The following is a 22,849-nucleotide window of genomic DNA, read 5'->3' as shown; positions in this document are numbered from 1 at the left end:
GGGAAGCTGCTAAGGGTGACAGAGGCGAGTGTGTGCGCCCCGTGTGCAGGAGCACGTTTTTATCTTTGACTTTTTATGGGCTAAAAACCACCAATAACAACAACAAAAAAGGTTTTGGTTGTGTCTGTGCTCAGTACCAGGAACCCTGAACGCAGCAGCTGGAGTTCTTAGATAGTTTGGTTTCTATCAGTAATTGGTTTCAGATACACATTAACTTTGATTCATGCATTGTTCTGGGCCTGATGATGCAGTGGAAGGTGTCCTCTCTCCTCCCCGTTTGCTCGACCTCTGCGTTTGTCACGTTTCTGTCACTGTTGGGACTGAACCCACAGCTGGAGGAGGACAGAGGGTCTCCTCCCTTCAGCTGCTCCTAAGCATCTGTGCAAGTGTTCTTACTCCTCAGTGCAAATCAGAGGGGCTGTCTGATGTCACCACTGGGTTGAGGGCTGGAAGATGTCCAGTCCAAAGTGGTCAGGCTCCTGGGCAGCAAGGGCGGGAGCCCTGTGGATGCTGTTGGCATGGTGTGTGCAAAAGCAGAAGCACATCTCCAGTCTTGCTACTTAATCCCACCATGACCTTATGGTGGGATTTTGGCCTCTGAGCACCAGCTGGTGTAGGAGGAAGAGCTGTCTAGGCAGTGGTCACTGGGTGAACCTACCTCCTCTCAAAGCGGTGGTACAGGGATGGGCAGAAGTCTCCCAGGCACAGAGGCTGGATCAGGAGGCTGGGGTGGGATCAGCTCCATCTGTAGTGTTCCTTATGGAGATGTGCCCAAGCTGCTGCTGGGGGCTGGCGACGCAGCCGTGCCTGCGGTCCCCTCCCCTGCTTTGCTACCCTGGGTGCAAGAGCGAGTTGTGTTCACTTTGCAGGGGGAGCGTTCCCAAAGTCTCTGTACTGGGCTGTGCGGCTTGCGAGGAGCAGCAGAGGGGCAAATTTTCTGAATCTGCCTGTTTCATGGGGCAGCATCTGGCTGTGCGCATAGTAACAGGTTTTTTTAATGCAGATCGAGTCCCCTGTTTTAATTAACTAGGAAAAAAGAACTTGAAGAGAGTATGAACCCACGACCTTGAAATAAATAGTTTCTTATTGAGTCCCCGAGCCCCTAAGCCGCCCCCTCTTCTGAGAATAGTGTGGTTTAATCAAAGGTCAGAGGTTTTGTCATCTTTGAGAGCCTCAGAAAGAGAGGGCGACACGGGCGAGCTCTCCTTGGTCCTCTGTGAGGGTGGTCATTCTTGGCCTGTCAAGTTCCCATTGAGCTTGCTGTGCTTGTCCCCTGTTCCTGGTTGATGACTCTCTTGACCTTCTCTGGTCTCTGTAAATGCTGATAAAGGTCTGATGATCAAGTCTGCTGTGTTTCTGGAGTTGTAACTAGATATATGATGGCTACAGGTGAACGGCTTCTGCGAGGCTGCTGTGAGCCTCTGTCTGCAATGTGCAGGTTTGCAGGCTTGATAGGACATAGTCTTCACTTGCCAGCTCTGCCCATGCAGCCTCCCACGCGCATCTCCTGTCTCTGGGCTGAAGACCAAGTGTGGTATCTCACGCACTGCTGCGTGGTTAGTCTTGGTGAGCACTGACTTGTGCATGGCTGCTGCTGTCTGAGATGTTGCTGTTGCTCACAGAGGTCCTCCCTCGCTTTATTCTCTGTTTTCTTCTTGCGTGGTGACCAGGTGTGTGGCTGTACCTCTTGTGACAGGTGTGGGATTAGTCTGTCTGTCTTTCTCCTCCTCTCCCTTCTGTCTTTTGACTGCAATCACTAACTCTCCTTGAGCCTGGCTGATGGCTAGCATGGATCTGGTCTTGCTTGCATGTTGGATGCTGGCTTCCTTAATGCTGTGCCAAGTCAGTCTTTGAAAATATCAGCTGGCAAGTCCTGGAGAGATCTCTGTCTCCCAAAGCTTCTGCAGTTCCTTTCTGTTTTTCGCTGTCACCAAGTAAAAAAATAAAAACACTTGGCTTGATGACACAAATGTTGGCTTCAAGTCTGGTGACAAAATTCCTGCTGACAAGCTTAGTATGGTAGGATAGGAGTAGGCGAGGACAGGTGTGATAGGGGTGTTACACTGTTAGGGTGCTCCTGTGAATCACACCAGTGAGATGGGAGAAGGTTGAAAAGCTTTTCTTGGTCTCAAGTGTTTTGTAGCTTTAGTGCGATGTTGCGCTTACACACCGTAGCTAATGTTTCAAACAAATAGGTACGTACTCTTCCAAAATGGGGTGCTCACGTGCAGTGAGCTGGAGGGTATCGTGTGGCAAACTCTTGGAAGAACACAGAGAATTAGTACCCAAGAAAACTTTGTGCTGAGAAACCATCAGGTACATGGGAAAAATCGTGATCTCTCCCTGTTAGTACTGATGAGATCCAGTAAAGGTGCTGAGATGTGCAATTGTGTTTCCATTCTGCAAACCAAAAGCTTCTTTCTTTCCCCTGAGAAACAGCAATGCAGTCAAAGAGAACCAAATTGTACAGGTCCAGGGGTGCAATTTCGCATGGTTGGTGCTATAGGCAAATAATAAAGGAAATGCAGTGTAAGTCCAGTGTATTTACTTCTCCAGGCCAAGAGAAAGTGGCATGGAGCGGCTAAAGCGTTTTTATTCTTAATTAGAGGATAAAAGACATGACAATACTTGTACTTACTGCACTGAAAGAAGTTACGTGATAAATCACAGTCCTCTTTTACAGGCAACTAATAAAGCTCCTTTGGGGAGAGGGTAATCCACAGAATTCTCATGGAAGGCTTCCAGTTGAAGTCAGAGTAATTTAGGAGCTAAACCAACTTTTTAGTATATTTTCTGTATGTTTCAGTCTCCATCTATGATGATGATCATAGATGTAGATCATGCAAGCAATGGTACTTTCCTCTTCAGAAGATGGATGCATCCACAGGCATCTGTGGTCCTCCTAGTTTTAAAATGTGGTAAGAGCAGTTAGGAGGTCTTGTCAGAATTGCTCTGGAATTTTAAATCTATATTTGGTATAAATGGCTCCTTTCTCAAAATGGAGTTTTCTGCTGGAAGCATGAGCTTGCGACTCAGCTCTTGTAAAGGAAAAAAGTTTAGTGGTTTTTTTATTATTCTTCTATTTGTGATGGTAACAACATTTGTTGAAAACAAAAATGTTTTCAAGAAAAGTAGTTGGTGGTGAGGCTCTGCCGAGTGATCACCATGCTTCCACGTTAACCTGGGCCCCTCTGCCCCATCAGGGCTTTTTCTGGTTTAGAAGGGATTTGCTTCCTTGGCTTCTCAATCCAGCTGTTTGGAAAGAGGAGCAGCTACATGGAGAAACTATTTTTTTTTTAACACAGGTGTTCAAGGCCCTTTGTTGCTCATCCCACCTGAAGGTGTTTGTTCCAAGGCTGAAACATGGGCAGTTTACTATTAAGGTATAAAAATGAAAGAAGATAGCTAACACTTGGTCATCCTTGGAGATGGCAGGGAAGGAGGGGATAGGCATTTCTAAACCAGAGAGATTTACTGGTCCTGGCTGATTGTGCTTTTTTTAAAAGATCACAATGGATTATAACACTTTCAAAAATATCCAGCCTGACCATGTGGGTGCAGGAGTGGGGAATTCAGTTGACTGCCAGGTATTTGTTGCTATTTTCAAATGGTCTGGCCAAAACTGGATAAAACAGAAGCCTTGAACACAAAGGCTCCCTGGTCATGCAGGCTCTTGAGTTTAAAAAGTTTAATTTACAAATGGTTTTAAGAGGAGTGACAAGAGCCCACCACGGTGCCAAGGGTTTCTTTGTAGTGGCACCTGAGCAAGCCTGGGAGATGGTGACCTTTGCCTTAAAATTTGGGCCATTCAGAACCAAAATGGTTGAAGGAACATCATCCCTTATAATAGTTTATAATAAAACCCTTAGACTTGAACAAATGAGCATAAAAGTGCTGTCTCTGCCCTAGGAGATTCCAACCTAAAGGTGGGCTGCTGAAGACTCTGGACTGGGAGTGGGGAGAGCTGGGTGCCTTCTGGACCCGCCTGCCTTGGGGCGCAGCACTTCTCTGCTTCCTTGTGCTCTTGATCACTGTTGGTCTGTTTTTCTTGACCAAACATCTTGAGATGTGGGAGGCGTGGTAGGGCAGTGTTCTTCCTGGTGAGGATGGCCATTCCTCCGTGGGGGGATGGGAAAATGACATTGTTTTGGTTTTTGAATTGCAAAGCATTATCCTTTATTTGAAACCCAGGCTCTGTGGTGCCCTGATACTGCATGAGAACTTGAAAGCGAAATCAATTATCCTCCTTTGATCAAGAAGCCAGGGTGCATTCGAGTGAGAAAGTGAAACTGCCCCCCTCTTGCTCGAGGTCTCTCCGACCAGGCTCAGCGAAATGCAGACAGCTAAGTGAGGGGAGGGTGGGGTGGAAATCAATGAGGCTGTTTTGAAAATCTTCCACTTCCAGTAGACTGAGGGAGTGTGAACAGCGTGAAGCCGATAGTCTGTGCTTGAAAATACGGAATCCAACTCTGGTGTAGATTACACACGTAAATCGCAGGCAGTGCTGCTGGCAGCGATGGGAAGCGGCTGGAAGGTTGCTCCAGCATGGGACCCACAGGCTTTCTGGCATAGGCGTGCTTATTCCTCCTGTCCTGTAGCCACCCTTCTTTCCTAGCTGTCCTCATGCATTATAACAGGGGAGTGACATGGCTGGTTCTGCTGACGGGCTGATTCCCAACCATTGCCCCGTGGCTTCGACTGAGAGCCAGTGGGATGGCTGCCGGGATGCTGTAGGTAGAGCTGTCTCACAACATCCTTGGCCACTGTTTAAATATGTCCTGCCCCAAATAATTTTTTAATTTATTATAATATAGCAGTCTCCACCCAGGGAAGTTGGATGCCATCCCTTTGGTGCAGGCTCAATCTCATCCCTCCGGTGCTGCTGTGCCCTAAGGAGTACGCTGGAACGTTCTCTCCTCCTTCTCACAACCCCTCTGCTCCTTTTTTTTCCTCTTGTTTGACTCTCATTTTATGAACCTCAGGACAAACCTGAAGATCAGGTGTGGGAGCAAAGATACAAGTGAGTCCCCTGGCTCCGCAGCCAGGTCTGCGGCCGCTGCTGCAGGACCCCAGGGCTCCTGCGGGACGATGCTTTAACACGGTGTGCAGGGGCTGCTGGTGAGCTTGCTCTTTTATGGGAGCTGATTTTCCCCATCGAAGCTGATGGTCCGTGCTGCAGCCGGCATCCGCCTTCCTCTGGTGCAGGGCTGGACTGTGAGTTTGGAAGTGATAAGTCCCGTTATGGCCAGTTTTGACACATGGAGTTGCGGCGGATTTAAAAGCAGCCCGGTGCGGAGCACGATAAGGCAGGGGTGTGTGCTTCCTTGCAGATCGAAACTCGCCATTCGCATAGTTGGTGCTTTACACCAAGCCAGGATCCGGCCTTCCTGAAGGCAGCGGCCGGGTGTATTGGCTGTCACTGGTTGTACTGACGATGCTATGAGCAGGTGCCGCTGCTGGCAGCAGAGTGGAGGAAACACGTCTCCAGCTTTTGTTATCTTGGGTGATCTTTTTATTAGGTAACTCCAGCAGTGTACTTCTGAATTGAGCAGTTTAATTTTAATAAATGGAACTCGAGAAGCAAACAGAAAGCTGTTAGTCAGGGCCAGATCCTGCAGGCATCGGTGTCCTGGGGTAGCAAGATCAGTTTGTGTCTCCAGTCAGCTGTGTTCAAATGTAAGGCTGCCCGTGCATATAAATTGAATTTTAAGTCAAGATTGGACTCTGAATTGAGGTTTGTATATAAGGGGTCTGATTTTCTGATGTGTGAGGATGTTGAGACCTCGGATGGCTCCCTTGGTGCTGGCAGTGGCCAGAACGGCTGAGGATCAGGGCTCCTGCAGTGGAGAAGGTGATGTGAGATTTCTGAGTTTGGGGACTTTGGCCAGCAAATAACAAGTATATTGGCACAGCATGGAAAAGACATAAAAATACATATGTCAGATCTGGGCAGGTTTTAAAGTATTTTTAATTTAAAATGAAAAGGTCAGATTGAATGGGGTTGTCCTCTGGGGACCTGTATGTGCACCTGCCAGTCATATGGGGGGTGCTCGTGTCAGTTCATGCTGATGACTGACTCGCTGGGAGCTTGTCTGTGCTTAAAAGTTGAAGACTGGAATGATTAAAATAACAATTTTCCTTGTGGTGGTCAGACTGAGCCATCTGTTCCATGAAGGAATGGGAAGGAAGGATCTGAGTGTGAGGCTACTTCATCCCAGTTTAACTGGTGTTCACACTTCAGCTTCTACAAGTATAGCCATACTGATTTAAAAAAAAAAATAAATCTAAGCTCTGAATATTGGTAAGACTTTCAAGTGTAAAGGACATTTAAAAGCAAATGCAACTTTTGAGAAGTCAGAAAAACAGGCGCTGCTCAGCCAGGCTGTTACGTGAGAAGCGTAATTAGCCCTTGCTGAAATTATTTTCATGGGTGAGGTTTTTAATGGAATTGGGGAGTCTGGTAACTTCAATTTTTAGGTGACCACTGTGAAGTTATGCTAGGGACGCCTGTTCTTCTGAAAGTGCTGATTGCACTTCTCTGAAACTTGGACTTCTAGCAGAAGTTTTAAGCTATCCGTTTCTAAAAAAAACCTCTGAACAATGTAAGAAAACACAAACCATACCAGAGGATTGATATTTAAATTCAGGCATTGTAAACTACTGCTTCCAGATTTAAATCTGCAAACAGGAAACCTTGCCTTCTGTACTCTACTTGTGTGTTATATTTATGTTTCTTTTTTTTTCTCTTGAGAAATGCTGATTCTTACTGTTGATAATACAGCATGGGTATTATCAGCCAATGAGGGAACAGACTGTTTCTGATCATTACATCTTTAAAGAAGATTTTGGAGTTCGTAGATCTCAGCTTCTCACCTTATTTTCCTTTCAGCTTGGCATGGCTTTTTTAACTTTTAATCACTTTCTCATCTTTTTATGAGCTGTACCTTCAATTTAACTAGTTGGATGAAAGAAATAAAGAAAACAGTCTTCTGCAAAAGACGTGTTCTTCGGTAAATTCTGGTTCTGGTAGTTTGTTCAGAGACTCTCCTTAGGGCTGTGACTGATAGCTGATTCCTGCTGTTTGTGTGTTTGCTTTAAATTACTTCTAAATGGTAAATTGCCTATTGAAATGGCACATTCAAATAAGCAGTCTGAGCATAAAAATGAAGATGCAGATGTGCACGTGTAGGTAGGTGTGTACAGTCTCTGAAGTCTCGGCCGCTGTGGCTGGTGGTCTGAAGGCACCAGAGCTGTGCTGAGTTGTGCCAGATGGGAGCTTGACAGTGTGGAGCTGTGCTACCAAAGAGGCTGTCCTGCGGTTATCTCTTGCAGGACTGTGATAGAAAGCTGGGATTTCTTGTCGCAAGATGAAAATCAGAATTAGCTGCGCACAGACGGCTGAGCGTCTGTGGAGGTGGCTCTGAACTAGGAGGGACCCGAGTTTTGTAGTGCTAAAATCCTGTCTGTTGTTACTATTTCTGTTGTAAAAGCACCAGAGCACAAATGAGCGTGACTGTGAGGGGCAGACCCCTCTCTGGGGCTGGGTGCTATCCCCTTGCCCCACATCAGCCCTGTACCACCTGAGACATGGGCAGCTGTGGCCTCGGGAGACGTGGGACCGGACTGGGGGAATGGGCACCCAAGGGCTTTCTGTTCTCTCTCAAGATCTGTAGCTCTTGGTTCCCCAACAGAGCCAGTGTGGTTAAGGTGTTGCTTTGCTAAGCCTGTGTGTAGTCCTCTCTGGTGCAAGGCTCTTGGGGTGCTCCTTGCTGAGGGATGTGAATGGGCATCTGAGAAGTGGGACTTTAGGGAGAGGAGCTCTGCTGATCTTGGGTGCCTTGAGTCTCGAGAGATGCTCCCCAATGAGAAACGCTCATTGAGATCATGTCTGGGAGATGTCTGTGGTGGTGGTGGCATCATGGCTTGATGGCTTACGATGCAGCAGATGTGCAGACCTTCTCGTATCTTGGGTCTGTCCTTTTCATCTGTCTTCTGGGTATTTCTGCACTCAAAGACCCAGACCTACTTTTGCAGCCGTCTGCTGAAGAAATGGGGTCACAAATGGAGGAGTTTGACAGCCTGGCTCAGGTGGATATTGCTGTGACCAGTCAGGCTGTCCCTATCCCCTGGCTGTGGATGTGTGGCCAGGAGGGAGCGTGTGCTCGGGCATGAGTGGGTGCTGCCCCTCTGGGACCATGCTGGGGCCCACTTGCTGCTGGGGATGGTGGTTTCACAGCAGGCTTCAGCTGCATGGTTCGTGGAGGACATGTGGGGTCCTTTTCACCTTGCTGCTGGAACTCCAGTCACATGGTGATGGGGACAGCTGATGTGGAAAGTAAAGCCAGGCAGATGTGGTTCAACTAGCTGAGTCTGCCAGGTCTTGTAAATGTTTCTGGAGTTAAACCTGGTGAAAGACAAGCCGGAGCCAAGATCTTGTATAAACACAGGTTGGGTCCCAAGAAATATTGTCTTACCTGGAGCTCCTGGAGGTGCTGTTGTGGGTTGAATTGAAATGGTGTTGGAATCAGAGGGGAATGTTGTTGTCTTCTGCCTTTGCAGATAAGACCGAAAGGCGTTTTGCCAGGAGCCTGTGGGAAGGACCTAAATTGTATATAACTCTACATCATTTTAAAATGAAAAGTAAACATGCATAACCATAATATTTGCTTGTACTTGTCTCCTCCTTGATGGATGGAGAGAAATTGCTCTTTGGCTGAGTTCACCAGCGATAAAACCCTGTAGTTACTTATCTTCATCCTGAGCCTGCGGTGAGTGGGAGAGGCCATTGCTATCTCTGGTTGAATTTGTCCTCATCACACCTGAGAGGAGTGCTGAGGGTCCTGGGGACTTTTATACCTGCCTGTCCCTGTGGGGAACCAGGGCTGGGTACCACTGCAGGGACTGTGGGACTGAGCTGGGAAGGTGCCACCTGGGTCAGGGTGGACCTCATCAGGTTCTTGTGGTGTTGGCGCAATAGAGATCTACCACTGCTTGGGAGAGGTGAGCGCCCTGTTGGTATCCTGGCTGCTGTAGCATCAGGCATGACATGGAGGACAAAGGGTGCTGGCAGGAGTAGAAAGCCATCTCACTGTGTGACAGGGACCTGGACTGTGAGCCACCAGCACTTTGCTGCATGTTGGTTGTAGACTTGTGGGTTCACGTACACTCTCCTGAGCAACACAGGGTCAACACACACAAGCCTGAACTGAGCATTTCCATTGTTACTGCAGCAAATAGCAGTGACTTTCTCTGCTGAGCGGCGATGACGAGGCAAGCCTGTGCTTGTCATGAGCAGAGATAGAGCCATCACTGTGACCAGGATGTGGCTGGGTCGGGTTGCTGGCCGTGGACTCGTGGGAGCAGGAAGGAATGTGCAATTCAGATGCTGCCTATCTCCGTGGACTGCACTCCACCATGCATCCTGGCATGCCATGTGCAAGACAGTGGTTGCATGACCTGGCTGTCCCCTCTGCTCTACCACCTTCTTCTGCAAAGGGGAAAAATGACACCATGTCAGTCCATTCAAGAAAGGGTCGTGTCTGCTTTGCAGCTACAGGAAAGAGTAAGGCAGTCCCTGATGGAAATTGGGCAGAGCTCCTCTGAGAAAAGGTTGTGCTGAGGTGGAGGGCTGGTGAACTGGTGAACTGGGTGGTGGTGAACCTCATGAGCTTCAGACTGAAACAAACGATGCCTCCTAGCTCCCTCACTGTGCCCGAGGTCACAGAGATGAATGTTTTATGCCTTGTTTTATGTCTCCTTTTACCTCCCCCTTCTCAGGGGCATTAAGAGCATAAAGGAGCTGTGGCTTGGGGAGGTGCAAGTTGTTGGCCAAGCTGTGGCAGCTGACAGTCAGTGCTGGTTTTTGGCCCAGCTGGAGATGGTGATACTTTCTTTTGAGGGGTGCCAAAAGGAGTCCAGGAGCATGGATGCTTCTGCCTAAGAAAGCTGGGGAGGAAAATGCTGTGTTTCCCAGAAGTTGTGTGGGTTAGACTGCAAGTTTTGGAGATGAGCCGTCAGGAGACCCATCCGGCATGCATCACATGGGTATTTCTCTCTTCACAGGGCTGGGAAAGAAACCCAAAGTTGTGACTCTGCCAGAGCCCCACATGTCTCCAAAAGCCCTGCTCTGAGTTTGTCCCACCAGCAAGGCTGTGCAGCGTGAGAACTGGTATGTCAACACGTCACAGGTGCGAGGGGCAACTTCTCCGAAGAATCTGTGGCTTTTCTGATAGTCGCACCTTGTTCAAAGTTCTCTGCAAAAAAATAAAGACCTCTCCTAATGGAGTGTGGAGAGGGGAGTGGGATCACTGGGAAATGAGACAACCCGATGGTTCTCTGGTGGTGCATGCACCCAGAGGCTTTGGTGGGAAGGGCTCAGCAGCATGAAGCTGTGAGTGTTCAGAAGTCATCCCAGACTATGGCGCTGAGGTTTTGGACATGCTCTGTCGAGCAACGTGTTGTGTGATAGCACGCACGGAGGGGTGGTGTGGGGGCAAATGACAAATGTACACATGAGAAATGCACATACATACATATGTACATACCTGTACGAATCTAGGCACATGGAAACAAAGACGCACAGTACATATATAGGATGTACTATATGGTGGCATATGAGAGCTTGCGGGTATATGTTCCAAATGTCTATATATACTATATATGGCGATAAAAGAATGCATATGCATTCATGTTCTCTTTTTTCTTTTTCTGTCTCTTCTGTCTTTCTGTGGAACTATTGCAAAACTACCAGATTCAGCCTCCTGGGGAGCCTTTCTGGCCAAGGTTTTACAAACTGGCACCTGCTCTGCCTGCCTTATTTCTGTATCTACTCCTCTGCACCTGGTTTTTGCCATTGCCTGCGAAGTGGAACTGTAGCAAACATTTGTGCTAACTTTTGGCTGCACAGGACTTCAGCTTGCAAGTCCCCAGTCTGCTTCTGTGCATGCTGCGGGAGGAGGCATATGTGTGCATAGTTGTGCATGTGTTGTGTATGAGCATCCCTGGTCTTTGCTCTCTGTGTTACGTGGTCTGTGTTCCTGTGATGCTGCAGCAGTCTCTGGGTTCTGTATGCCACACAAGTTGTGCTCTCTGCCTCTTCAAGATGTCTTTATGAATCAAATATTCTCAGTCATCCTGCTTATATAAGGTCACTTAAGTGCAATTAGCCACACCTGACCTGGTGGCTGATTGATAACAATCTCTACTGCTGTGCAGGAGGCTTGGGTTGGATTTTGTTCTCTGGCCTCCAAGCTTTTATTTGCCAGGGTTAGAACTGTGGCAAGGAGAGGGACTTGTGGTGCCATGTAACAGGGAGCTCCTGGTTAGGCTGTGATGGGACCATGGATGTGTCCATCCCTCTGGTTTCTCTCCTCTGTGTCATTTCAGGTGGAAGGTGCTCTGAATCAGAGGCACTGAGCCCCAGTTCCTCATTAGGTATTGCTGTTTAAAGTGAACACAGTAGCAAGGGAGAGGGTTTAATGCCATTTCAGCTAGGAAACTGAGGAGAGATCCTGATGCCTGGGACTGTGAAGCTGGGGGAATAGCTGCATAACGGGTCTCCAGTCAGCAAAAGCTGCTGGGAGGAGATGTGTACCTGGTGGGTGGGACTTGTGCTTATTGAAAAGCAGCGCTGGGCTGCCTGCCAGGAGCTGGGAAACAGCTTGTCCTCATGTGCTCGGACCCCTGAGCTCCAGGCCCCTCTAACAGCTATATTCATTTCTGACATGGGAGTCCCTCTAAGGTCATGAAGCCGTTAGTCCCAGGTTTTAACCCCAGGAGCCATAAAACGTACCCTGCCTGACCCCATGCAAAGGCAGAGGCAGCGTGAGCAGCCCGCATTCCCTTGGGATTTGTTTTCCTGTCCCCACTGACTGTGCCACTGCAGCCTGCATTCCTCTCCGGTTGGGTAAGCCCTTTGCCTCTGGAGCTGACACAGCTAATATTTCCCCCGCTGGCAGGGCAGGCGAGGTGGAGGCATTTCACAGTTAGAGAACCTCGATCTGTTCGTGCTGCGGGAGCCCAGAGCAGTAGGGGCTGGTGCATGCCTGGGACAGGGTTTCTGCTATTCCAGGTGTGCTTCTTCCATGCTTTTGTTCTCTCCCTTGACTCACCTTGTTCCCTACTTCATCCTGCTGTTTGTCCTTCCAAAAAGCAATGCCTGGGGAATTGTTTTCTGCAAGGTGCTGGAAAACTGAGTTGGAGTTTGTAAAACCTGACCCTTCTTACTTACCCTGGTTTTGGAGCGTCTTCTACCGCTGTGCTCAGAACATCTCTGTTTCTGTCCACAGAGAGTACTCCTGTGGCCTGACTGGGGTGTGTAGCTCTGGGGGAGGTTTTAGTTGGTTTTTAGGAAAAATAACTGATCATCTGCCCATTGAGAGCTAGTCTCACCCCACGTTGCATTGGTGCTGCCCTGGTGTGTCACTTAATGCTACTTGGACTGTTGGCTCTTCAGAGCTGCCTTTGCAACCACCGATGTAATGGATATGTGCTGGTTTTGCCTGGCAAAGTTTATTTTTTGCAGTGGTGGTGACAGATCACTAAGTTAAACATGCTTCTTATTCTAAAAGGCAGAAAGCTTTGTTTTCATCTGAAGAAAAGATTTGCACGTTTTCTGTCACCTGTGATACCAGGGACTAAAGTCATGCTGCCATGGGCCGCTGACCTCTGCCAAGTCACTGAGGGTGATGGTACAGCCCCTGTCACTGTGGGATTTCGGCTCTTCCCGAAGCCTGCGCTTCAGTACCACTGGAAGCCAGATGTACTATACTGTCGTTTTTTTACAGTTTGTTTTGGCCATACATGGGCAGAGTCAGCTCTGGAATTCCTTCCCTATAAATTCAATAGCGTCTTGTGGGTGGTGCTGGGGAATCACTCTGGGCTGGTTGGATCGCCTCTGCAGCCTGTTCCCCTTGAAGATATCCTGATTTACACATTCCTGATAGGCTGCCTGCTCCCAGAGCCCTTGGCTGCAGCTACCAGGAGGCTGTCATCCCATGACAACAGACATAGTCACCTCCCTGCTCCCCGCAGGTCAGCTGTTGCAGCTGCATATGGTGGCATATATGGCTCCCGTGTGCAGGCAGGCTCTGCAGGGATAGTTGTGCCCTCCAAACATAACTGTTCTGCCTCCTAAATTTGCTGTATGGGCTTGAGCATTGACCCTCAAGCCCCTCTCCCAGAGATGGGGAGGGTGGGTGCTCCCTTGTTCCTACCTGCCATGGGATGCTGCCTTGGGCATCCCAGCAGGGATTGAGCGATGCTGCTGTCCTGGGGCTCCGTGTCCCTGCAGAGAGATCTTGCCTTGTCCAAGCAGTGCATTCCTTTCCACAGAGTGGTGTTTTTTCCTTTTGTGAAGCAAAATAAAATATGCACTTTTTGCAAAGCACCAGCTAGGTGAGCCGGTGGTGTGGGACGCGGCAGCAGGACCTCTCTAGTGGGACTGATGGCTGAGTCTTGCCTTTCTGGTGCTGAGCTAGTGTCACTATAAACACAGCCTGAATTTGCCTATTTGCCTTCAAAGAGTAGTCCAAAAAGTAGTTTTGGGAGGTTTTCTGCTGGTGAGTCAAGGAACGAGAGGGAGGTTTGTTGTAGGGTTTTGAGGAGTGATGGCTTCTGGAGCTGTCTTGGGGCATCTCCTTGTGCATCCCTGGGAGGGGACAGAGATGCAGTGTCACCTACTGAGCCAGGAGCCTCCAAAGCGCGGGGCAAGACGGTGACACGTGGCCCTGCGTCCAGCCTGTGTGTGGGTCAGCGACAGCGATGCGCTCAGCTCAGGCTCCAGAGGGGCAAGTCATCCCCAGGCCAAAGCCAAGGAGAGAAGGGTGATTTTTTTTTTTTGACATCCTTTGGAGTTTTGATCTCCATATTTGGAAATGTTTACCCATTGCTCTGATCTATTGCAAGGGAGGGGAGGTGACTCAGGGTCTGGTGGAAGCAGGATTTGAATTCCTGTAGTAAGTTTTTTTTTTTTTCCCCTTTTCTTGTTTTGGAAGCTTGTTGTGGTCAGTTTTCAGTTCTCTCTTGCTCCTGGACCTTGTTCCAAGTTTGATCTGCTCAAGAGGGAAGTGTGTTAGCAAAGGAGCTTGCCTGGATGCTGGTAAGTGCATCGTTGCTGCTTTAGCAAGAAACTTGGGATTATTTTTTTTTTGTTTGGTTGATTTTGTTTAGTCGGATGGATTGCATCAAAGTGTGTGCGTTGCTGGTGGAGGCAGGCGTGTGGATCACCAGTCACCAGCAAGGGACCCTATGGAACCTTCTGTAGCAGGGAAAGTTGGCTTTAGTGGATTGGTCTCAAAGGCAAAATGTTTCTTCAGGCCTAGGTATAAAGGTAATTAAAGTCAGCTCCCATTCAGCCACGCTCTTCCTTTTAGTTTCACTGGCTGATGCAGCAAGGCAGCAGCACTGTAGAGTTAAATGAGTATTTGTGCACGTGGTCAGCAAGTAAAATTCAGCTCAAGTATGATTTCTGTCTCCTAGGAGTATGTGTTAAAAAGACTGCATAATGTGTGAATATACTTCTCTCAAATGTTAATATTTAGCTCTGTTTTGTTAGGGACCTGAAGAAGTTTAACCACTGTAACTGGATGAAGTTTCAGCATCTGATTTTTTTTTTTTTTTCCTGTTATTTTTTTATTTTTCCTTAGTGTGAAGTTTTTAATCCGGCTGATATTGCAGCTAGCTGCTTTTCTCTATTTTTTTTGCCCCCCTCTTCCTTTCTGTTTCCTGAAAGGAAACTACAGTTCATCCAGACAGTCAGGGGCGTGGAGGGAACCTGGAAGATGCTCCGCTTCCTATTTTATTCATGGCAGCTAAAACCATTCCCGGGAATCTGGAGCAGAGATCTACCGTCCCGCATTCCTTCTGTCATTTGGAGCATGTAACATGTATAGAGTGCTTTTAACACTGTGCCGGGGGTTTCGTAGCAGCCAGGCCTGGGCCTTGGACAGAAAGAGCTGCACTTTGCCCTTTTACTTGGGAAGGGATGTTGGTGAAAAACCCTTTATAGTTCCCGCTGCTGGATAGCGATGCTTGTATCTTCTCAGCTAACTAGTATTTTTAGGCTGATTCAAACCTGTTGTTATCATACTCTCCCCGTTTTAAATTTAAGACCTTTGGTAGAAAGTTAAATCACTTGTTGGTTTTCTTTTGCCCTTTTAAATAGAGATTAATACTCAGTGTGAGGTTTGGTTTTCCCAGAGACGTGGATTTGCAGCAGGTCCTCGAGGTGCGAAACTGGTGTGATCGTTTTGGGCAGGGGAAGATACTTGGCTTAGTTTGCAGGAGGATGGGATGTGAGCTGAACAGTGCTTGGCCCCGAAAGGTGATGAAAGGACCACTGGAGCATATTCCTGGAGGTGGGATGTGTCTGGAGTTTGCAGATTTTAGCTGTGTTTTAATCCTTGTTGTTTCAACAAGCTGCCTTGGATTACTGCAGCTTGGTACTGGTGCAAGGGAAAGAAACAGTCTTCTAAAGAGTGCACAGCCTGAATGAACAGTACAGGTGATGGGCTGGAAAACAGGGCACTGGGGAGACGTATGGAGCAGTTGCAGCACCTGAAGCCTCAGCTGAGTGACTGGCTGAGGAGCCACCCATCCTCTGCTGTGCGTAGTGGTACCAAGCTGTGGAAGGCAGCGAGCTGGCGGTCCGTGTCACTCCCCGTGCGCTGCGCTTTGCCTCTGTGTGTGTTCGTGTGGCCCTGCGTGATGGGTGATGCCTCCTCCCTGCACGGTCGTGCCCTGGGCATTCCCTGCTTCTGGTGGCACTTGGATGCAGCATGTCCAGGCTTCTTCAGCTGCTTGTGTCTGAGCTTGGTGTTTTGGGGGCAGCACAGCGGGACTGGAAATTATGATGTTCTGTTCCCCTCACAGCTTCCCCCCTTTCCCACTCACCAGGACAGGCTGCTTGTTGGAAGACAAGGATGAGCTGTGCCTGGGTGCCATAACCCAGAGCTCCAGGCAGTGCTGCTCTGGCATGCCTGGGAAAGCACTTTGGGGCTGTTAATCTTCACATTCCTGTCCTTCTCTGTGCACCATCTCATCGCCACGAAGATGTGACTTGAGAGCTGGATGGACCGTGAAGGATTAGCTGCCTATGTGCTGCCTGTGTGCCCCTCAAGATGAGTGCTGAGCAGGGCTGGGGGAGCTCTGGAGATGGAGGATACCCTCAGCCGGGGCTGCAGGCTGCCAGGACTTTCCATCTGGTATTTCTCCAGGACCTGGGCAGATCCAGTGATTGCTGATGCTAACCAGGATCTACAATGGATTTTCTTCTGCTCCAGGAACAGAACCATTAAGGGCTGACCTGTAAATTAATACAGCTGTCTAAAGATTTAATATTTTTTTTTCCTCCTGCAGCCTGGTACTCTGTAAACACTGAAGTCTGAGAAGCTTTCCATGGCACTGGACCTCAAGCGTGTTCAGAGAGCTCCATGCTTGCCTTTCTTAAACTTCTCTCAAATCGCTTCTAGTGATGTATTCAACGCAGAGGATTTGCTTTAGCTCCCACGTAAGGAGGATTGGTTTGCAGCCCATCCTCCATCCTGGTTCTTGCATTGATGGATGCAGGGCTGGCACTGCAGAAGACGTGGTGAAGTGGTGACACCATCCCTGTGTGACTCGGGTGCTGTGGGGGAATTTAGTGTGCATTGAGGGCTGGGTGTATGTGCCCCACAGCGGGTAAGAGAAGCTGCCCCAGATAGTGTGCAGCTAACACATGTGGGCATGGGAGGCATGAAGGCAGACAAGAGTACGAGCCTTGATGGCTCTACACACCTTGTACTTTGCATTTCTGTAGGCAAAGGTTTCAGAGCCCTTAAACTCTAAATCATGCCAGTAGACTGAGGAAAGCTGCGTTATCCTGGTGTGCGGGTGTAGAAACTGAGACACCGTATGGCAGATTTGGGAAAAGTGCAAATCTTCAGTTTCCACGTGACGGTTCATGCTCAGCTCCTGTGGACGGGCGGGCGCTTGGCAGCCCCGTGCTGAGTGATGCTGTGAAACCCATCTCTCTCACTCTAATAAAGTCATACTTTTTTGAGCACCAAATATTTCTGCATTGGTTGCTTGAAGGTAAACCAAGGGATACCGAGTATTTCATAAAGTTGATGTGTGTTGCTGGTGTGTGACGTGATCCCAAACACATAGCATTAGTTAGGAATGTCCAGATGGCACCTTACCTCATCGTGCCACTGTTCCCTCTTGGGACCCAAGCAGAGTGAAGACTTTTAAGAAATGCCCATTATTAGCTTTGTTACGTGTTTTTGGGTAACAGCTGTTGTGAGCAGTGGGAGGTCTCATTCCAGCCTGACTCTTCAGTCAACTTTCAGGTGGTGGTGAACATGCTCCTGTGAACTGGTTATTTGCATTTGGGATGAGATCTCTCAAATGAGGAAAAACTCGTTTGCCTCCAGTGAGCGTGTGGGTTCAAGGAGTAATGTGCCCGGGGGAGGAAACAAGTTGCTCTTGTTGCTTTACCACCGTCTTCTAACAGTTAACTGTGTGTAAGGCTCCCCAGTTGCTTGTTGCTTGACATGGGAGGGGTGACTGGGTTTTAAAGAAACATTTTGAAAGCCTGGCTGCCTGTGGTGGGGAGGAGAGGAGTCCTTGTGCTGTGCTGCTTCACACCCCTACTGCGAAAATACCAGAGACAGTTCCAGTGAAACTGCCCGTTTTTGCAGCCGCTTCCCTCCTACATCCTTGTTCTTCAGGTAAATCCCTTTTCAACTCCGTTAGCTGTTCCCCCTTCCTCCCTGAAAAGTCATTATCATCCCTTGAAATTAAGGAAAAGACAGGAGGAGGGAGTAAATGGATGTTAAGAAGTAGAAAACAATCAATTAAATAGTACGTAGCATGTAATTTTCCTTGGAAACTTACCATGAAATTGAGGAGCACTTTAACAACTAGTAATTTAAATTGCATTTGAACACTGCTAATGGGTTGTTTGCATAGGAATTTCGGTCATTTCACAGCAGGTCGTTGTCTTTAGTACCCCTTCATTCAGTTTTCTTAAAAAAAATAAATAAAAATCTCATAATGAGGAAGATGCTGCAGCCAACTGGTCCAACCGTTCCAACTGTTGCTAGTAAAAGACGGTACTGCGGAAATTTTGCAAGGCCCTTTTACATTCAGAGCCATTTACATCCTTAGCATCAGCTCTTCCAGTGTTAAATTCATGAGAATTTGGTGCTTTTTATATAGAAAAGCTTGTTATGGCTAAAAGATAGGAAAATAACATTATCCCCATCGTGCTCGCAAGCCCAATGGAGGTGGGGTGGTTTGAAGAGGCTCCTGCAGGCTCACAGGGTTGGGATTTGCAGCTGTGGACCAACCTGGGAGTGCAGTCCCTGGCTCTGTCTTTATCATCTCCAATGAATCGTAACAGTGCTTTGGGATCTGATCCTGGCTCGCTCCATCCCAAGAGGAACAACAGAAGGGAACTGGTCAGCCATAGCTGTGGGGTGTTTTTACTTATTAATCTTGTTTTTCCAGTGTTTAATGCTCTCCTCCACCACTATTTTACTTCTAAAATGCCAGCAATTTTCAGCAAAAGCCAATACCAGCCGAACCATGTGCTGTTTTGCCACTGATTGTGCTGGGAACAGCCTCTATAGGAAGGCGAACGCAAGTTACTTGTCGCCCGTCGCTGAATGAACATCCCATTTTCAAAGCAGGGTTTTTGCAAATCCGTGGGCACGCTTAACATATGGAAGTGGGGTTCCGGTATCAAAACAAATCTGGCCTCCTGTTTCTGGATGTGTAGGTTGTTTCTTAGAAGATGAAACCTTTAAAATCTGTCCCTGCAAACATGGCTGTTAAATCCTGCTATTTCTAGAGATGCAAGGCAGCTGTCTGCACTGAGATAAGCTATAAAAGGCAATATTTTCCCAAAACGGCTTTTTTAGCTATACCTGGCAGCCAGCTTGGCCAGCAGGAGTTCACCAGGAGCATCTCTGCCGCTGCCCTTTTATGCACAGGGTGCTGAGCAACATAAAAACTTCTGGGCATGTCTCCAGGGGCAGCGTTAAGCACCAGCTCTTCGATCTCTCTATCTTGTGAAACGCCGCTATGCTCAAAAGTGCATTCAGGGCGAAGGAGGGGGGGTGCTTGTTGGTTTGAGTGGTTCTTACCTGATCTCCTCTTGTTTTCTAGGTGATTGCTTTGTCCTTGGCTTTTGTTCTTAATTTTCATTGTGGCATCTTGTTGCCGACTCGGTGACCATCTCTTGTAATCGCAGGGTGGTTCAAATGCCCCCTCCCCAGATTATTTACTTGAAGGCATTCCTGTTTGCTGTGTAGTCTGAGGATAGCTGGTGGGTTCAGATGAAACTGATAACAAAAATTGTTCTTTTTTTTTTTTTTCCCCTAAGGGTCTGGATGAGGTTTCTCAGAGTATAACGGTGTTATCGCTTCCTGACGCACATGCTACCTGCAGCGCTTTGTTAGTTATCAGCTAATTCTTCACCAAGGTGTATGAGTGCAAGAAAGCTACATCAGATAATCTCGTAGAGGCTGTTAAGACTGTAGGGACAGAGAAGGACGTGGCTTTTGAGCATGCTCCTGGTAAAGGATTTCTGAGAGCTGGGAGGGCACTGGAGATGGGCACTTCAAAGTGACTGAGGCGACGTCCTCATGTAGGTGACGGGCTGGTGATTAGAGGGAGGCAGGGGGTGAAGTCCATGCAACAGAGGAGTGTAGGAGGCCAGAGAGCTACAACTTGGGGTGTTAGGAAACCCCAGACAGCTCAGATTCTCATGAGATAAGGAACTAGCTGACACTGTCAACTCTGTGAACTGTCTAGCAAGTACTCTTGCCCTTTTCTTTTTCAATTTTTTTTTTTGTTGAATGAGCATTTTATCACATTGATTCCTGAGAAATGCTACTCCTGCTATGCAAATCCCCCATCATGCATGGGTGTTGTTGCCGAACAGCCAGCTGCTTTGATGCGTTGGCTCAGCCCTGACATGGAGCGGGGGGGGGGGGGGTTTGTCTTCATCATTTTTTTTTTTTTTCCTTGGAGCATGGACTGCCTCTTAGTCACCTCTTGTGTTGTGGGTAATCATTTCTTTGTAACTTTTTTTTTCGTTACCCCAGCTTTACATTTCAGCAGCCCAGCTGCCTCTTTTCCAACCTCCTTCCAAAGGCAGAAACACACTCGGCTGGTGGAAGTCCATGTAGATTTGATAGATACTCCCCCAGCAAACAGTGACATGTATCTGCTCATCCAGAAACCCACTGGAAACCGAACAGAAATGAGGCATGTGAGGTTTGAAATAATCTGCGTGAGTTATTTCTGGCCATGTTCTCCCCTTGCAGAGCTCCCACAAGCTCCTCTACATCTCAGGGTTTGACCTTACAGGGCTGGTAAAGGCCCTTTGTTTCCCCACCTCCCTTTCTCAATGATTTTTTGAAGAATGCTGATAAACTGAAGTGATAGCCTTGTAGCTGAGAGATAAGGAAGAAAAAGTCTTATGGGTAGATTAGTTTGCATGGAGGGAAGGCAAACATCAAGGGAGCTCAGTGGAGGGAGCCCAGGCTGAGCTACCCTGAAATGATGAGACTGCTTATTTATCACTTACCTGCCCCATAAATGTATAGTGTGCTTTAAAGCAGGGAAGAAAACAGTCCTTGTCCTAAAGGGTCTGCAATCCCAGGCAGACAAATATGCACTTGAGGGCCAGGGAAGGGAGGACATGGGTGATTGCTGGAGATGGAAATCCAGATAAAGCAGATTCCTAGAAGAGAAGGACTTCTGAAGTGGGAGTTGTGGATGATGAGAAGGGTGTTTAAGGTGCAGGAGGAGTGGATAGACAGAGGAGGGTAAATGGGTATGGAAGGAGGTGAGAAGACCTGAAAGGAAAGAAGGTTGAAGGAGAGGGTAGAAAGTGAGAAAAGAAGTGGGAGGAAAAAAAGAGCAGCGAGTCAGCTGTGGGAGGGGGGTACTGTGGGATGCTGTAGATGAGAGTCGAGATGACCTTCATGTCTCTTCGTCATGTGTTAAAAGCTATGCTGTAACTCAGCTACTGGGATTAGTCATCTCCCAGTGTATGAAGCACCAGTTTCTTCTCTGAATGGAGAGTATTGGTTCTGACTGAAGTCAGGTACTGGAAGATCTCTTGGCCGGGCTCGAATGCCCTGTGTGGCTGGTGGGGTCCTGGGTGGTTACACGCCGTGCGGTCGGTCCTGTGTGTGCACCGTTGCAAACCCTAGTAGGCAAGTGCATAAGTAACCTGCCACCTTCTGCTTAATGCCATCAAAGTTAATCCTCTCGAAACTTAGACAGCAAATCAGAGACTGATTTGTGTGTCTATATTGATATATTGAATATCAATGTATATGGTATGGGTGGGTTTTCGAGTGCAGCAGGCTGCACTTCAGTGACATCTGATGGGATACGGGTGAGATCAGTGGTTTATGTTGCACCATACCCACTCCCCAGTAAAAGAGCACTAATCTTTGTACAAACGTCCTTGTGCATTAACTTCCATGGAACTGAGCTGGGAAAACTCACTGGGCATCTGGTTTCCATGTATGCAGCTTTCAGTTCCCTAAAAAGACCTTGGGGCTTCCACAGCTTCCTTAAGGGTTTTATTTCATCCTCAAGGATTGAAGGTGTTGAGGAAGAATTTACTGTCACCAGCCTTATTTCCCTTTCTCTGATATTTTTTTCTCTCTTTTTGGAAGTGATTATTCTTGACGTTTGGCACTTTTGCCCTGGAAAATGCCTGCAGACTGAAAAGTCCACAGAGTACTCCTGGAGTAGCAGTAGTAGCTTCACCTAGACCCTGTCCCTCCCCAGTTTGATACCCCCTCCAGCTTGCTTATCTGTTTTTGGGGCTCGTGTCTGATTCTCATCTGATCTGAGCCCCATCTGTTTTTTGGGTCTCCTTTCACTGCTGATACTTTCCAGATCTTCCTTCTGGTTCCTCATTTCCTCTCCAAAGTAGTCCCCCATCCTTCTGGTCCTTTCCTAATTACCCATTAGTTAGACATAACTGCTTTGTGGCTGGTAAAAGGTGTAGCAACATGAAGGACGTCTCCTCTGGAGCTCAGTCCATCTACTGTTGCGGCACGCTGTTCCAGCACCAGAAAAACCTGAATTTAACATCTGAAATTGCCCATTATCTTGGCTTATTTCTTGCAGTCTGTAATTTAGGGGTGGGGAAACGAGGGAAAGAGGAGGTGAGTTAGTCTAAAAATGACTCATTCCCTAATAGATGGATGGAAAATGTTCCATTACGTTTTCATTGCCAAAAACGACTCCCCTCTCCCACCCCACCTTCTATGAGATGGTGCAGAGGCTGCTTTGCCAGACCTAGTTGGTGGTAGCTCTTGGTGCGTGTAGGTCAGTGGCATAGCCTGCCCAGCAACAAGGTGTCTGAGCTTTGGTTCAGACCTTACTTTCTGGGTGGGCTGAGGTTGAGCATGTTGGAGATAACCTGCTTTCAGAGTAGAAGGAGATTCCTGGCTGCTCTCAGGGAATTTTGCGTCTCATGAGGCATGTCGCATGAATGTCTGTTTGATGAGAGGAGTCACTTCCCAGCCTTCCTCTTTGGGAGGGAGGCCAACGGATGTGCAAGGCATAAGGCAATATAAAGGGACAGAATGGAAAGTATTGTGGGATATCTGCCAGCAACCCCTTTGTGCTGGTACCACTGATCTCTTGCTTGGGCTGCTGAGACGTCTCAGTGGTGTCCTTGCTGAAGTTTTTTGCTGTTTGCAGTGTTGGGGTGGAGGTGGAGATGCTGGACTGTCTCTTGCCTTCAGGTGTTTACACGGTCCTTGGGTTTTAAAGTATGTTTGGGGCAGTGATATTATCCTCCATTTACTGACCAGTAAGGGAGGAAGACGAA

General features: G+C 48.0%; 1 protein-coding gene across 1 annotated transcript in view; it reads left to right on the top strand.

The window, feature by feature from the left end:
* LPP (LIM domain containing preferred translocation partner in lipoma) overlaps positions 1 to 22,849 on the top strand; it is a 348,054-nt gene that overhangs the window by 14,621 nt on the left and 310,584 nt on the right. Inside the window, exon 2 of the mRNA XM_086618391.1 lies at positions 10,063 to 10,168. The gene's annotated coding sequence lies outside the window, so the exon portion shown is untranslated. The remainder of the gene's footprint in view (positions 1 to 10,062; positions 10,169 to 22,849) is intronic.

The sequence above is a fragment of the Tauraco erythrolophus genome, chromosome 11, assembly GCF_009769465.1.
Source record: "Tauraco erythrolophus isolate bTauEry1 chromosome 11, bTauEry1.pri, whole genome shotgun sequence".
NCBI classification, from domain to species: domain Eukaryota; kingdom Metazoa; phylum Chordata; class Aves; order Musophagiformes; family Musophagidae; genus Tauraco; species Tauraco erythrolophus.
Note: the sequence above shows the minus strand (reverse complement) of the source record. Positions and strands in the feature narration are given on the sequence as shown.